The following is a 17,624-nucleotide window of genomic DNA, read 5'->3' on the forward strand; positions in this document are numbered from 1 at the left end:
CTCTTACTATTTAACTCATATATGAGCAGTGGATTCCCCCCCCCCCACACACACCTTGTCAATCTAAGCTGGAATAGAGCTCTGCCCCAGGAAAAGAGCATAAGGGCATTAAAAAAATCACATCTTCAGTTGGATATTTGACTAGAAAGAGATTGACTTTAATTTTTTTTTTTTGGTTTGTTGGTTTTTTTGCAAGGTAATGGAGTTAATTAAGTAACTTCCCTGAGGTTACACAGCTAGGTAATTATTAAGTGTCTGAGGCTCGATTTGAACATAGGTCCACCTGACTCCAGGACGGATTCTCTATCTGCTTTACCACCTAGCTGCCCCATGGATTGACTTTAATCTGAAGTAAATGGTCAATGGCTTCAGCATTAAATGATGATATGTTGAGAATGCTTCAGAAATGCTCAGCCCATCTCTCCGGGATCATGTGACTCCTATCAGCACTGAATAATTGAGATATATAAAAAAAAATAGCTTTCAGGCCATCATAAAAGGGCTTTGGATTGTTATAAAAGTATAAAACTGAATTTCATCTGCCTTTTGACCTAGTCAAGGATCCTTGTACAATTGAATCCTGAATCTCTTGATGGAGTTAAACACTGTCTTCTTAGAGATAGGTGAACTATTCTACTGGCAAACACTGTGGATTTTTCATTTAGCAGCTTCTGAATTTCCCTTTCGTTGTTATCAAATCAGTCTTGAGATTTGGAAGATGAGTACCAGTGTGGACACCCAATCTCTGAAAAAATGCCCACTCCTTTTCAGCTTTACTGTTGCTAATTATATGTTGGTTCAGCTTTCCATCTGGGTTAACAACAAACTGTTCCCTCAGAGAAGCATTGTATCAATGGACATTAAGTTTTCTAGTAGTCTTCTTGCCTTGGGGACACTACTTTTGTTGAATGAGAATAGAATGTTCAGATTTCACAGACATACAATAATGAAGTCAGTGCAATGATACAGAGTCAAGACACTGGTGGTGACTTAGGATGCAGTAGATGACCTTGGTGTCTTTGATGTCTAACCAAAGCACTCCACAGTACCTGTTTCAGCTTCAATGCCTTCATAGCCATTGGAAAAAATTCTTCTCATTCACACATTCCACCAGAGGAAGTTGTCAAATTTTGGAGCAGATCTCCCTCTAAATTTACTGATGGGTTTGAGAACCTTGCGGTTACCCTCAAGTTGGTTTTGACTGCCAAAACAGTTTACTAGGGTGTGGATGCTGCATATGCTACAGCTTCTTGGAACCACAGATGAGAGAGTTAGGTGGGTCAGGTAGACACCAGAGGTGGAAAGCAACCCTGAACAGGCTTGGCAGCCTTCATACTAGGGATACTACTAGTCTTTCCTGAATACACCCCAAGAAGTGATACTGAAGAAAAAATAAATATGATTCTGAGTGTTTAGCCTGGATACTGATGGTGCCATGAACAGAAATAAGGAATGATGAATTACAACTTAGAATCATCTATTCAGCAAAATTGAAAATAATCCTTTAGGAAAAAGATAAATATTTAATATGATAGAGGACTTTTAAGTATTCCTGATGAAAAGACCACAGCTGAGTAGAAAATTTGAAATTGAAAGACAAGACTCAATAAAAGCATAAAAAGCAAAGATGAAAGAGCAATCTTTAGCAACTCAATAAGGTTAAACTATTGACATTCTTATATAGCAAAATGATACATTTAACTTCCAAATCCCCTTCCCTTCCCCTTCCCAGAAACTCATCCAGATATGGAATAAATCAGCAAATCTACCAAGAAAAGGTCCAAAAATGTGCTCAATGTCTCACAAAATGGGAGTGGATGGGTCCTTTCATATCTCTTGATTTGAATCATGCTTGATTTTCAAAGGTTTGCTATATTCACTTGTGTGATTGCTCTTATATCTACTTTGTTGTAGTGAATTGTGAATTATGAATTCTTTTTTTCTGCTTACTTGATCTTCCCATGCTTCTCTGTTTTTATCACATTTCTTCACCACAATAATATCTCTTACATCCATGTATAACAATTTGCTTATTCTCCAGTTCTTTAGCATTTACTTTGTTTCCAATGCTTTGATATTGCAAAAAAAAGTACTTTTATAAATATTTTGGTGTATAGGGGCATTTTCTTTTTCCATTAAAAATTTTATTTATTTTGAGTTTTACAATTTTCCCCCTAATCTTACTTCCCTCCCCCCACCCCCACAGAAGGCAATTTGCCAGTCTTTACATTGTTTCCATGTTATACATTGATCCAAATTGAGTGTGATGAGAGAGAAATCACATCCTTAAGGAAGAAATATAAAGTATAAGAGATAACAAGATCAGACAATAAGATATCAGTTTTTTTTCTAAATTAAAGGAAATAGTCCTTGGACTTTGGTCAAACTCCATGGTTCTTTATCTGGATACAGATGGTATTCTCCATTGCTGACAGCCCCAAATTGTCCCTGATTGTTGCACTGATGGAATGAGCAAGTCAATCAAGGTTGATCATCACCCCCATGTTGCTGTTAGGGTGTACAGTGTTTTTCTAGTTCTGCTCATCTCACTCAGCATCAGTTCAGGGGCATTTTCTTCTTGACAATGACTTCCTTGTAGTATCAGTTCAGTAACAGAATCTCTGGGTCAAAGCGTATGGATATTTTAGTCACTTTAAGTGCATAATTCCAAATTTTTTGAAATGACTATATAAAATCATAGCTCTACCGGCAACAAATTAGGGTACCTATCTTCCCACAACTCCTTCAGTGTTGATTATTGTCACTTGGGGGACTATCTTTGCCAATTTGCAGCATTGTTCCTATTCTTTGATCACTAAAATCTGTTAAAAATAGCTTTTGGTCATATGTTTGTATATACTGAACTTTTTTCAGAGAGATTTAATACAAAGATTTTGTTTTACTCCTTCACTTTTTAATCTCAGGTGTTTTAATTTTGTTTATGCAGAAAAATTTTCAATTTCATGCAAAGTTATATTTTAATTTTTGTAATTGTCTTTATCTTAGTTTTGTTAAGAATGCATATCTTTACCATCTGTATCCAGATAAAGGGCCATGGAGTTTGAACAAATTTCAAGGACTATACCTTTAATTTAGAAAAAAAACCAGAAATCTGATCTTGTTATCCCTTATACTTTTTGTTTCTTCCTTAAGGATGTGATTTCTCTCTCATCACACTCAATTTGAATTAATGTACAACATGGAAACAAAATAAAGACTGACAGATTGCTTTCCATGGGGGGGGGTAAGATTGGGAGAAAAAACAAAAAGCAATGCATCTCACCTATAGCTGCTAAAGGTATACAATCTGGTTCTCTTCTAATTTCTTAAAATATTATCTTTACTATTAAGGTTATGTATCCATTTAAAATGTATTATAAAATATGTTGGAAGGTGTCAATCTAGGCCAGTGGTTTCCAGTGATTTTTGATCTTCAAACCCATTTCAACAATAAAAAATTAATGAACTCTTGAGTAATTAATATACTGTTCATATAATTCTTTAGATTTAATCATCAAATGCTTGCATGATTTTTATTTCAAAACTACCAAATTAAAATTTTCATCATATAATTTAAATTATGAATTATAATATTTTCCTTACCTATAATTATAAAAATCCTAAATATATAATTATAGAACTCTTTGGAAGAATTAAAAGAAGTAATTCAGAAAATAATTCATATGTTTACTATTTTCTGTAAGACTTCATATTAAATTATTTTATCTTACAAATTTCATTGAAAAGAGATTACATTTTAATGAAATAAGTTATAACAGAACATATTTAAATAATATAATAATAAATAAACTTTATTTTGGCATCAAACTTTTTAATTTGAAAAAAGTTTGCTATTTTAGGCTCAATGTCAGACTCAGAGTCTTAAATAATGTTCTGTATTATTTAAGCATTTTGACTTAAAACAAAAATAAAGTGAAAATATTAATTTACACAAAAATATAGTGGAAAATGGTAGGAGATTTTACAAGTTCTCATGCTAAAAGACAGAAGTCACCTAGCTACTTGACAAAAATGAATAATTATTTATGATATAAAATATTTGCTTTTCTACTGGTCAGTAGCAAGTGTCAAGTTAATTGGTTAATGAATTAAAAGCTTAATTTCATGTATTACTTCATTTATGAACTCACTTTTGTAAGAAAAAAACTTCAGATATTATTTTCTTCTCTTCTACTAACAACTATCAAAACTCTTGAAGAAACTCTACTGAGTTGATGGATTCATATTGCCAATCAGTTCATTTAAAAATTTTAATAGAATTATTTCAGGATAAGGACAGAATAAATTTAAATTGGAAGGGGGCAGCACAATGGATAGAGCAATGAGGAGTCAGGAGGACCAGAGTTCAAATCCAGCTTCAGACACTTAAAAATTTCTTAGCTGTTTGACTTTGGGCAAGTCACTTAATCTCTTTGCCCTGCAAAAATAAAAAAAAAACCCTTAAATTTGGAAACAACTGTGACATTGCAGTGAAATAAATGTAAGAGAAAGTTTATTTCTGCAGACTCTTTGTAATGGTTTCAAGATGACTTGTGGGAGAATGCCACATGATCATGATCCTCAAACAGCCTGAAAATTGTGGTACACACACAGCTTCCCTTCTATAGTCATAATAAATATTGATCATGAGATTACACAACTGATGAGATATAGGTTATCAAAAGGGATTGAGGGATCTACTCTGGTATAGTATACAGATTCAAATGAGAATATGTATTATCTGGTCAATCTGTGCTCAAATGGCCATTTGGAAACAATTTAATGAAAGGTTGAGAAATTATAAGACTGTATTATACTTACCCAGAAGTTTGATATAATCACTACATGAACACCAAAATCAGGTGTATGTGATCACAAATATCTGCAGAAATTATTTAAAACATATAGATGCTTATCACAGAGAAAACAGATTTGTAATTGGGTAATTATTTACTGATTAAGGTAATTTTAGCTCAGTCCTCTTAAACCATCATTACAAATTCCTTTAGGGTTCATGAACCAGTACTGGGAACCCCTGTGCAAAACCTAATTTCTGCTAGACTACTTTGCAGCTTTCCCAGTAGTTTTAATCAAATAAGGTGTATTTTCCTAAATATTTTTTTTCTGTTTTATTGAACACTGGGTTATCGAGTTCTATTGTTTTTCTTTTTCCTTTGTCTAGATTGCTTCATTCATTTACCTCTACTTTTTAACCAATATCAGATGGTCTCAATGACTGTTGTTTTATAATATGGTTTGAGGTCTGGAAGTATTATTCTTTCTTTGTTCCTACATTTCTTCTTTATTTTCATTAATATTCTAGATCTTTTGTTTTTCCAAATAAATTTGTTAATATTTTGCTGGGTTTTATATGGTATCACTTTGATAATTTGAGTGGCATTAACAATAAAAGTATTAATTAATTGTGATGGTATTGTTTTTATTACATTGGTCTAGTCTAGTTAGTTTAGTTAGTTTGTAATTTTAAATCAATATTAGTCTTCTGGGGGCAGCTAGGTGGCGTAGTGGATAAAGCACTGGCCCTGGAGTCAGGAGTACCTGGGTTCAAATCCGGTCTCAGACACTTAATAATTACCTAGCTGTGTGGCCTCGGGCAAGCCACTTAACCCCATTTGCCTTGCAAAAAACAAAAACCTAAAAAAAAATATTAGTCTTCTGTGTGCTTTGGGAGATGAATCTTCAGGTATTATGCACTTGGTACTTATGTGGATTTTCCTTCCTATTATCACCTCTTTAATTTTGTTATGTAGAAGTGCTGTTGATTTTTAGTATTAGTTTTTTGCTAAGTCAACTATCTTAATTATTTCCTTTGCCCATTCCCTAAGATTTTGTAATATGCTTTAATGTCATCAGTAAATAGGGATAATTTTATCTCTACTTTATTCATATTTATGACTTTAATTTCATTCTCTTCCCTTATTACTAATCCTAACAGTTCTAGAACTCTAACAAATAATAGGGTAGACAGTGGACATTTTTGCTTTTCTCCTTCAATTACTGGGAAATTTTCTAGTATATTAATATGACATACACTGTTTACTTTGGATTTTAGACAGATACTTTTTATGTTAACCCAAAAGTCTTTCTATGCTTAAATCTTATAGGGTGTACCTAAATAGGTGCTATATTTTGCCCAAGTCCTTTTGTTTTTATTTTTAGTATTCTTGTTTTTTAATTTTAAGTTTAAATTTTCTCCGTATCGCCTTCTTTTTCTTCACTTACTAAGAAGGAAAGCAATGTGACATTATATATGTGAAATTATACAAAGCATATTTATTTACCACAACCCCAAAATGAGAAAAATAAAGGGAAAATTATATTTAAATTTTCACTCAGAGTTCATCAGTTCTCTCTCTGCATGGGAATACCATTTTTCATCATCTGTTCTTTGGAATTGTCTTAGATCATTGCACTTATCAGAGTAGTCAGTTCTTCCACAATTGATCATCATTACAATATTACTGTTACTATGTACAATGATCTACTAGTCCTGCTATTTCACTTTACATCAGCTCATATGGATCTTCTAGATTTTTCTGAAATCCTCTCCATTATATTTATTCTTTCTTTTCTTTTCTTTTTAGGTTTTTGTAAGTCAATGGGGTTAAAGTGGCTTGCCTGAGGCCACACAGCTAGGTAAATATTAAGTGTCTGAGACTAGATTTGAACTCAGGTACTCCTGACTCCAGGGCCAGTGCTCTATCCACTGAGCCACCTAGCCATCCGCTCCATTGTATTTCTTAAAGCACAATAATTCACCATTATAATCATATGCCATATCTTCTTCAGTCATGCCCTAATGGATGAACATCTCCTCAATTTCTAATTCTTTGCCATAACAAAAATATGTTATTGTACTGGTCCTTGTCCTTTTTCTTTCATCTTCTTGGGGTACACACCTAGCAGTGATATTGCTGGGTCAAAGGGTATACCCAGTTTGGCATAGTTCAAAATTGTTCTCCAGAATGGTTGGAGTGGTTCACAATTTCACCAACAATTAGTGTACCTATTTCTCCTCATCCCTTTAGCAGCTGTCATTTCTGATAGATTTAAGGTGATACCTTAATTTATATTTCTCTAATCAATTGTTATTTAGAGCATTTTTTTTAATATGACCATAGATAGCTTTGATTTCTTCTAAAACTGCCTATTATTATACTTTGAAGATTTATCAATTGAGGAATAACTTTTAATGCTACAAATTTGACTCAATTCTCTGTATAGTTGAGAAATGAAATCTTTATTGGAGAAACTTGCTATAATTTCTTTTTATTGTTTCTTTATTGTCTATGATACCTTTTAGCAAAATAAGATTTCCTGGATTATCTTTTCAAATTTTTGTTTTGTTTGAGATCATGATTGTTACCTCTGTCTTCTTTACTTCAAGTAAAACATGTTCTGTTCCAGTCTCTTATTTTTAACTCTGTGTCTTTCTATTTTGTGTCTCTTTTAAGCAACAAGTTGTTGAATTCTAGTTTCTAATCCGTTCTGTGATTTGCTTCCATTTTATGGGTGAGCTCGTTCCATTTACATTTATAGCTATGATTACAATGTATTTCCCCTCTATCTCATTTTCTTCTGTTAATCCTATTCTTTTTGTCTCCTCAAAAGTCTGTTTTGCTTCTGACCACTGCCTCCCTTAATCTACTCTTCTTTTTATTACCCCTTTCCTTTCCTTTTTTCCTTTTATTACCCCTACCCATTTCCCTGTTGGAGAAAATAGATTTCTATACTGAACTAAATTTGTATATATGTTTTCTTTCCTCTTTCCAATGAGAATGAGGTTCAAGCATTATCTATGACCATCCTCCTGTTTCCTTTCCACTGTAAAATTTCTTTCTTGCACACCTCTTTTATGTGCGAAAAATTTCCCCATTCTCCTTTTCTCTTCCTCCTTTTCCTAAAGCATCCCTCTTTTGCACCCCTTCATAATTGTTTTCCCCCCCTGCCCCGCCATGGCCTATGCCTATATAGACTCCTATCTGCCATACAATGACAAAAATCTTGGGAGCTAAATGTATCATTTTATCATATAGGAATGTTTGCTCTTTCATCTTTGTCTTTTTATGCTTTTCTTGAGTCTTATATTTCAGTTTCCAATTTTCTATTCAGCTCTGGTCTTTTCATCAGGAATGCTTAAAAGTCTTCTATCATATTAAATGTTTATTTTTTTTTCTGAAGGATTATTCTCAGTTTTGCTGAATAGGTGATTCTTGGTTGTAATCCAAGCTCTTTTACCTTCAGTAATATCATATTCCAAGCCCTTTGCTTTATTATTGTGAAAACTGTTAAATCTGTGAGCCTAACTCTATCTCCACAATATTTGAATTATTTCTTTCTGGTTGCTTGCAATATATTCTCCTTGACTTGGGGTCTCTTTCAAGATTTGGAGTCTTTCAATTTCTATTTTCCCCTCTGGATCTAAGATAGCAGGGTAGTTTTTCTTTGTAATTTCTAGAGATAGGTCTAGATTCTTTTTTTTTTTGATCATGGTTTTTCAGGAAACCCAATAGTTCCCAAATTATCTCTTCTTGATCTATTTTTCAGGTCAGTTGTTTTTCTGGAGTTATTTAACATTTTCCTTTTTTTAAAAAAAATTCTTTTGACTTTGCTTTATTGTTTCTTGAGGTCTCATTGAGTCATTAGCTTCCCTTTGCTCAATTTTAATTGTCAAAGAATTATTTTCCTAAGTGAGCTTTTGCAACAATTTTTCTACTTGGTCAATTCTGTCTTTTTAAAGGCAATGGGGGTTAAGTGACTTGCCCAAGGTCACGCAGTTAGGGAATGATTAAGTGTCTAAGACCGGATTTGAATTCAGATCCTCCTGACTCCAGAGCTGGTGTTCTTTCCACTGCACTACCTAGCTACTCCAGATCAATTCTGTTTTTAAGGTATAATTTCTTCAAGATTTTTTGTGCTTCTTTTACTAAGTCATGAATTTTCTTTTCATAATTTTCTTGCATCATTCTTATTTCTTTTCCAAGAATTAATGTCTTCCAAGAATTTTTGCTGGTTTTGGGTTCAGTTGGCATTTTCCTTTGAAGCTTTGATTATAGCTGTATTCATGATGCTGTCTTCTGAGTTTGTGTCTTGGTCTTCCAAGCCTGGCTCAGTAATAACTTTTTATAGTCAGGTTCTTTTTTTGTTGATTGTTAATTTTTTCCAGTCTATTTCATGTTTTTGAGCTTCTGTTAAAATTAGACTTTGTTCACCTGGGGGTGGGGAGGTACTGGTCTAAATTTTAGACTTTTTCGTTATGCTATTTTCAGAACTAGTTCTGGTAGTCTGCAAGTTTTCAGTGCTTCCAAAGTGATATGATCTGAGGAGAGGTATTGTCATTGCTCTCCTAGTTTATACTGTGGTCTTTACCTAGGCAAGTTCCTGTTTCCTTGCAACTGCAATTATTAGTGCTCTTCCTAGTCCTGGATCTGGAACCAGGTTCCTTATTCCCATGTGACCTTCCACAAGATGTCCTCTTTGTCCTGGAACTGATCCACAACTGCATATGGGCAACAGTTGCTAATCAGTGCCAGCTGCATCCAGTGCCAGCAAATGGCCCTATTCCCTTTATTGTTTCTGGAGTGTGAGGTCCAGAGGCTTCTGATGCTGCTATTGTGGTTGCTTCCAAAGCTCACTGCTTTTGTTGCTATGTGTATGCTGTACTAGCTTCCACCACAGTGTCACAGACCTCCCCTGCTGACTTCTTAAGTTGGCTTAGGTTAGAAAAATGTCTCACCCCAACCTTTTGTTGACTCACCCAATCCAAAATTTGATTTGAGGCATTATTTTAACAATAACTTATTTTAAAGTTCTTTGGAGGGGAATGTTGGGCGAGTTCAGCTGGATTGCTGCCTCTAGTCCACCATCTTGGCTCTGCCTCAAAAGCTTTCCCCCATCTATTGTGATAAATGTGGTTTTGCATGTCCTGTTTTTTAAAAATATGATTATGTTCATTATTTTCCTAATGTTGAATCATTCTTGAAATCCTGGTGTATAAATTCAATTTTCTTTAATTGCTATAGTGAGTTTGACAAGATTTTACTGAAAAATTTAAAATTAATTTTCATTAATATTCTATAGTTCTCCTTTGCCTTATCTTCCCTGATTTGGGTATTAGGACTAAATTTGTCTTATGAAAGGAATCTGTCCCAGTGGTTTTTAAAAATTTTTAGTATTGAAGTTAATTATTGTTCTTTACAAGCTTGATAGCATTCCTCCATGAATCTATCAGGACAAGAAGGATCTTTTATAACTAATTCTCTCTCTTTTTCTGAAATTGTATTATTTAAGGTTTCTATTTGATTTGTAATTTGGGGTATTTTATATAATGTAATTATTTCTTTTGTGTTCTCAGTTTTTTTTAAAATATATAATAGTACATAGTAAATTCTGATATAACTTTATTTCTTTTTGTTTTGTTGTGATTTCACTTTGGTGTTTTGTTGATTTGATTTTCTTCCTTTTTTGTAACTAAATTGGCTAAAGGTTTATCAATTTTTATTAGTCTTTTCAAAGAATTAGTTTTTACTTATATTGATCATTTATATAGTTTTTGCTGTTGTTTTCAGTTAGTCTATTATTATTTTAACTCTGTTTAGATCTTGTAAGAAAGACATAATCCCTAATAAGTGACAAAGAACAAGAAAAAGAAGAAGCAGAAGATTCATCTCTTGATCTATTGTGCAGCTGGATTTTAAATGAATGAGATAAGTTTCTCCTGCATCTGTCTTCCCAATCTGTATCTTCAGAACATGCTGCTTCTAAAATACTTGTCTAAATTCATGGTAGATTGTTGTACCTGGTAACCTAAGGAAAGTGTACTCATGTTTTTAGATTTATACTTTTAAAATGTCTCAGCCTGAATTCAATATAGAATTACTATGTGGTGTGTGCCCATCAGTCTTTGGCAAACACTGGAAGCAGATGAAGTTTGTCTCTAGTGCCTCTTACCAGCTTTGTGCCTTCTCCCTTTCCTAATTTCTAAGCTTCTCTGTCTGTGCCTAGTGATCATAGTATTCTCTGCCTAAGCAGACCCTCCAATCCATTCTCCCCCATAAAGTATGATCCTTACATGTGGCTAATTTAACATCTGGGCTAATCTAATTATATAGTTCATGTTAAAAGGCTAATAACAGCTCAGTATATCAACATTTCAAAGGGGAATTTTAAATTTAAGCAACTCTTGGAAATATGACTGAACCCAGGAGAGTAGATTGCTCATAGTGAAATTTTAACTAAAATGGCATGTCATAGAGGGCGGTATTATTTTCTGATCTGCTCTATGCTTTTCATTTGTCCCTAGGGGAGAAGTCAGTACTTGATTGCCATTCACATCTCTATAGTCACATTTCTAATTTATCTGCTTACCGGACACCTTTAGGTTGAACATTCCTAAGTTTGAGTGATATGCAGATAAATAGTCAGATAAAGCATTTGTTAAGCACTGCTTATATACCAGGAAATATGATAGAAATACAAGGAAGGCATTCTCCTAAAGAAACTTTTATTCTTCTTTGGGGGAGGGGACACAAAGTATAGTGAGGAGGTCTGATAAAATAAGGAATTAGATGATCTCAAAGACCCCTTACATCCCTATGATTCTATAATCTTATAATTTTTCCAATTCTAGAATCTGATGATACAGTGGTCCTTAATTCTGACTCCACAGTAAGCCTGTAGGATAGATAGATTTGGGTGATGCAGTGGATAGATCTTTGACCTTGGAGTCAGGAGGATGAAAATTTGAATTCGGCCTTGATACTTACTAGCTCTGTGACCTTGGGCAAGTCACTTAACCCTGATTTTTTTATATCCAGGGCCATCTCCAGCCATCCTAATTCGTATTTGGCACCTAAAGCCAAATGGCTCTGGAGGAGAAAATGAGGCTGGTGACTTAGTACAGCATCCCCTCACTCAAATTCAATTCATGTGCTTATCATGGTATCACTTTCCAGATATCGTGGTCTTCTTTGAAAATGAAGAACAAACATTAAGATTAGAAAGTGGTAGGAAGATAAGTTGAGAAAACAGAGTTTTAGGGTCAAAATTAAAAAAATATTCCTTCATTCCTGATGACCTGGCATCAGTATTCCTAATTTTTTATTTATTTAAGGCAATGGGGTTTAGTGACTTGCCCAAGGTCACAAAGCTAGGCAATTATTAAGAGTCTGAGATCAGATTTGAACTCAGGTACTCCTGACTCCAGGGCTAATGCTCTATCCACTATGCCACCTAGCTGCCCCCAGTATTCCTATAGATACTTCTCATTAATAAACATGAGATATTATCACATCTAAATATTACTATAAAGGCACAATAAGCAGTCTGAGACTAAAACTCCATTTGTAGAAAAGGGATCCAGTCCCTGAGGATTCCTTTTTGCATTTTGGGAGCTTTGTTCCTTAACCCCCCTCCACACACACACACACACACACACACACACACACACACACACACACACACAAACACACACACACCCCATGTTAGTAATTCCATCTGCAAAGATAGTGTCCACTTAACTATGTCACAATAAGCAAATAATTGCTTGCCCACCCCTAGATACAAATAATTAGTCTCATATAATAACTTTGCTACATATCAAAAGCAGAAATTAATGACCTAGAATTAAGGTTCTGTGAACTGAGTCTTAAAGCCTTCTCTTTGTCAAAACTAATTTTATGCCATGGGCTCTTTAGAAGAAAGATTAACCTGCTTATATTAAAAAATGTACTACAAAGTAGCAATTACCAAATAAACAAGCCACCAATTTAGTTTTTAATCTCTTTTCTGGTAGCATGCTGCTTTCCTAAGATTTGTTAGAATTTTAGCTCCTCCTTGAAACATCCTGTAATGAAAAGTAGCCAGATAGTCTAAGCAATTTGTTGATGTTGTTGAGATAAGGAACTCTTTATGTATCTGGTCACCGCTTTTAACTAGTACACATGTTTATTTTTTTTTTAAATGTGTTAAAATATTTAGGCACATATTGGCCCTTTGTTAACCCTATTTCTTTTTTCTCCATTTATATGATTCATATAAATGGAACCTGTTCTCTGAAAATGTAATCTGGACAGCATAGACACTCAAACTCAACTTTTTAGGGAAAGATTTCTCTGCTGTTTGAAAAGAGTAGAGATTGTTTAAAATGCACCCACCAAGACCTCAGCTTTGGCTTTCTATCCAGGGTGCTTCTGGAATTAGAGACACTTTGGATGGTTCTCAATTCATTTTTTTTCTGTGTTGGCATGTAAAAACATCCCATAATTTGACATGAGGCTTTGTTGAAAAGTGAATGGGGTGTTCTTCTTTGCTTTCAAAGGTGATGGTGTGTTTATTTCCTGCATGAGCAGATGTGAGCAAGCAGCCCGATGGGTGATCAGCAATTCTTTGTTCCTTATGTAGTTTGATGATGACATGTGGCGTTCCACTCATTTGGCCAACAGCTGCTGCTGCTGCTGCTGGTGGTGGTGGTTTCTCTTAAAGGCGCTGCTTCATTGTCGTGTGGGGTGTGTGATATCTTGGCTCCAAGGAATCACCCTATCTCTGAATACCAATCGGCCTTCAGTTGCCCTGCTGCTGTTTTCAATTTGAGACCATAGATGATGTTTGAAATTGTGTTTTTTTGTCCTAGAAACCTAGAGGTGAGTTTGCTGTTTCCTGGCAACTGCCCTTCTTTATTCTACTAGCTCAGTGTGCTGTCATCTTGATTTCATATGTACTTTAGCCAATATATTCTTGTACAGATGAGCACAATTTTTAAGCCTTTTATTGGCTCTACTTCAAAAGCATCATATCAGACTTTGCTTTTTAGTTTTCATATCAAGAACAACACATAGGAAGCCATAGCTATAAAATATGACCCTTAAAGTATGAGATTTATAAATTATTAGAGAGGGAAGGGACTTCAGCAGTTGGTCATTTGATTCAGATCTCTCATTGTTAAAAATTAAATTAAATTTTCCATTATCTTCTAACGAAAAATCTCAGTCACTCAAAACAAATCCAAATGGTGACCAAGTCCAAAAATGTATGTCTCTTTCTACACCTTGAATCTATCTTTTTTCTCTCAGGGGTGACATGTTTCATCATATGTCTTCTGGAGACAAAGATGACCAATGCATTGATCCTGATTCTTAAAGATTTTCAAATGTGTTTATCTTTACAGGGTTGTCTGTGTGTAAATCATTCTCCTGTTTCTGCTAACTTTATTCTATATCAGTTCATACTACTCACAATTCTCAGAAATTGTCTCATTTGTAATTTCTCCTGGGAAGGGATGGAAGAAGGAAATAAGTATTTATATAGTGCTTTATATATATATATATATATATATATATATATAAAGCACTATATAAATACTTATTTCCTATATATATATATATATAATTTATTATAAGCATTTATATATCCTAAGTGCCAGAAACTAGGTTAGGCATTTTACAAATATTATGTCATTTGATTCTCCCAATAACTCTGTAAGGTAGCTGCATTTTACATTTAAAAAAAGAAATAAATAGAAAAGTACGTTACTTGTTCAGTCATGCAACTAGTAACTGAGGCCAGATTTGAGATCACAAAGTTTTCCTTACTCCATGACTGACTCTCTATCCACATTGCTACCTAGCTACCCAATTTAGAAATAACAAGTTATAGTCTCTTCTTCCTCCTTTCTCCTCTAGGGTTTTCTTCATTTTTTCTCCTTTCTCTTTCACCAAATAAATACTACTCAGAAAAGATTTCAATCTACCAGTAGTATTTTGTTTTCTTATCTCACTCAATAACTTTTGAAGACATTAAGATCCTGAAGGTTCACTTCTATCCCAATGCAATGTTGGCCTTTCTTTATCATATAGCTCCTTCTAATTGCTCAAATGATTTTCCTTATCTAGGTTTTTATTGACTTGTGTTTGCATTTCAAAGATTTTACTAAAGCTCTAGTCTTTTAGAAGTCCAATCCAACCCCCTCCTCCTCCCCCAATCCCCAATTTAACTTTGAAAATTAAGTAATTCTTGATTTGGGGCCTATCCATTACCTTTTTGCCATATTGTAATCCAAATCTCCTTTTGTTTTTAATAAAGCTGCCAGGTCTTATGTGATCTTGACTGCACTTCCTTTGTATTTGAATTGCTCCTTTATGAATGCTTACATTATTTTTTTCACTGACATAGGAATTTGAGTTTTGGTTGTCATTCCTCAAACTATTCCATTTGGGTTTCCTTTCAGGAGGAGATCAATGGATTCTTTCCATCTTCACTTTTCCCTCTGATTCTAATAGATATGGGAAGTTTTCATTTAAAATTTATGAAAATGTAATTTAAAGGTTTTCTTATTTTCTAGTCATGCCTTTCGAGGAATCTAATGAATCTTAAATTATCTCCTGTTTAACAGGCTAGTTGCTTCTGATGTCTGATAACTTACATTTTATTTTATTTCCTCAATATTTTGATTTTTGTTGTAATATTTCTTTCTGTCTCATGGAGTCATTGATTTCTAATTGAATTTTCTTTTCTAGTTTTTAAAGGAGTCCATTTCATGGGTAATGTTTGCCTCTTTCTTTTTTAAAGACTACTTATTCTCCTTTCAGTTCTTTCCTTTAGAGCACTTTCATTTTTAATTTCCTTGCAAAAATTTTTCAGGCATCTTTGTCTTTTTTGTGAAAAATTCCTTTTTTCCTTTGTGTCTCTGTTTTCAGTTGTTACAAAGTTATTTGTTCCTTCTTTTGGAAGCTCTCCGGATTCATAACAGTTTTGACACTGGTAAGTGTTTTCTTTGATTTACTAATATCTCTAGTTTTATTTCCCAAATTTGGGCCTTTATGACAGGACCAGTCTCTGCCCCACAGAGGTTTTTACAAAAATGATTTGGGGGCCTGTTTGTTTTTTGTTCTGAATTCTCTTGGCTCCTACACTGACATACCAACATTCCCCCCCACACACCCCCAGTCCTTCTGGAATGTCAAGATTCAGAGTTCTGAATCTTCAGGGCCTATTACAAGCTCTCAAAGATTGAATGTTAGGGACATCAAAGCTCCTGGGATTGTTCAACTATTAAATCAGAAACTCCTTGTGAGTAGGGACTGGTCAGTCGTTGTGCTAATATTCCTAATGGCTAGCACAATGCCTGATGCAAAGAAGGTCCTTAATAAATACTTGTGGATTGATTGATAAATCCTTTATGATGAAAATAGATTGTTCAAAATTTATTATAATTATTCCTACTTTTCTAATATGCCTCTATTACATGGACAAAGACTTCTTATCTAAAATGGATAAAGGAGGTTGAACATATATATATATATATATATATATATATATATATATATATATACACATATACAGTTAAATGTAAAAATATAATAGGGAAACATTTGGAGATACACAGGGAAGGATTAAGAGGAAGGATAATTTTGGGAGGGAATAGTTTCAAGTAAAATAAATTTCTGGATACTAGAGGAAGGATTATATGGGAATGGGAAAAACTAGACAAGAGGGTGCTTTAGATGCAGAGTGGCTGAACAAATTGTGGCATATTAACTTAATGGAATAATTCTATGCCAGTATTATACCTTAATAAGAATTCTAGTGTTCTTTTGGGGCCAGTAATGATTATAATAATAGCTAGCATTTACATAATACTTTTAAAGTTTACAAAGCAATTTCTAATTTTAACCTCACAGCAACCATTGGAAGTGAGCACTATTATTATCACCATTTTTACAGATGAAGAAACTAAAGCAGTCAGAGGTTAAATGACTTGTTCAAGATCACACAGTTACTAAGAGACTAGAACTGAACTCAGGTTTTCCTGGAACCATTTCCAGTGCTCTAATCCACTATACTCCTGGCTACCATAGTAATGAATCAAGAAACTTTTGTTGATTGGAGCAAGCTCTGGAATGTCTGTTTCATATTAAGGAATCTGTTTCATCTTGAGGAATTGTGCTAGGAAAAATAAAAGAGAGCTAAAACCACAAGGAAAATAAAATAAAATATGGGAAACAGAGGAAAAGGTAACTGGACTCAGGGTCCAGGCAGTCTTGGGTTGTTCCAGAGCTTTCATGAGACAGAGTTCAGAGTTGGAAAGAGAGGTGAAAGGGAGGGGGGAGAAGGTGGAGCAGCACTTTCAAGGCATTCCCTGAAACCAGGAATCCTATTGGAATTCCAAGAAAACTCAGAAATCCTCATGACCCTGAAAGCAACATGGAGGACTTTATTAAATTACTTAGAATAGCCACAGTAAAGCTAGGAAAAGTAGCAAGAGACTCCAAAGCCAGAGTTCTCAGAGGCTTCCATTGTTACATTGCCAAGAAGATAGTTCTTTCGGGGAAAAAGTAGTATCTTTGTTGTAACACATGACAATGTCATTTTTCTCCTTCAGGTGCCTGGCCACCAACGATGAAACTGATCCAGATGGGCCTTTTTTCCACCTTCTGTGACTCTGGGAGTTCCCTTATTCCTCTTTTTTTATTTCCTTCTCCCTAGTGACTTATCTTATATTTGAAGTCATTGTTGATCCTTGATCTTTTTGTATCTGTGAGTGGCAACTTAACTATCCAGGTAAACTCAGAGTCAGGAAGATAGAATTTGATTCCTGTCTCAGATAC

The 17,624-nt window shown here is 34.2% G+C and overlaps 1 protein-coding gene and 1 long non-coding RNA gene across 3 annotated transcripts in view; both read left to right on the plus strand.

Moving 5' to 3' along the window:
* CCBE1 (collagen and calcium binding EGF domains 1) overlaps positions 1-17,624 on the plus strand; it is a 352,034-nt gene that overhangs the window by 61,583 nt on the left and 272,827 nt on the right. The gene's annotated exons all lie outside the window — the stretch shown is intronic.
* Positions 15,714-17,624, plus strand: part of LOC141497711 (uncharacterized) — a 75,912-nt gene continuing 74,001 nt past the window's right edge. For both annotated transcript variants that reach the window (XR_012471413.1, XR_012471414.1), the window contains exon 1: positions 15,714-17,577. This is a non-coding gene — a long non-coding RNA (uncharacterized LOC141497711). The remainder of the gene's footprint in view (positions 17,578-17,624) is intronic.

This window comes from Macrotis lagotis, chromosome X, assembly GCF_037893015.1.
Source record: "Macrotis lagotis isolate mMagLag1 chromosome X, bilby.v1.9.chrom.fasta, whole genome shotgun sequence".
NCBI lineage: Eukaryota > Metazoa > Chordata > Mammalia > Peramelemorphia > Peramelidae > Macrotis > Macrotis lagotis.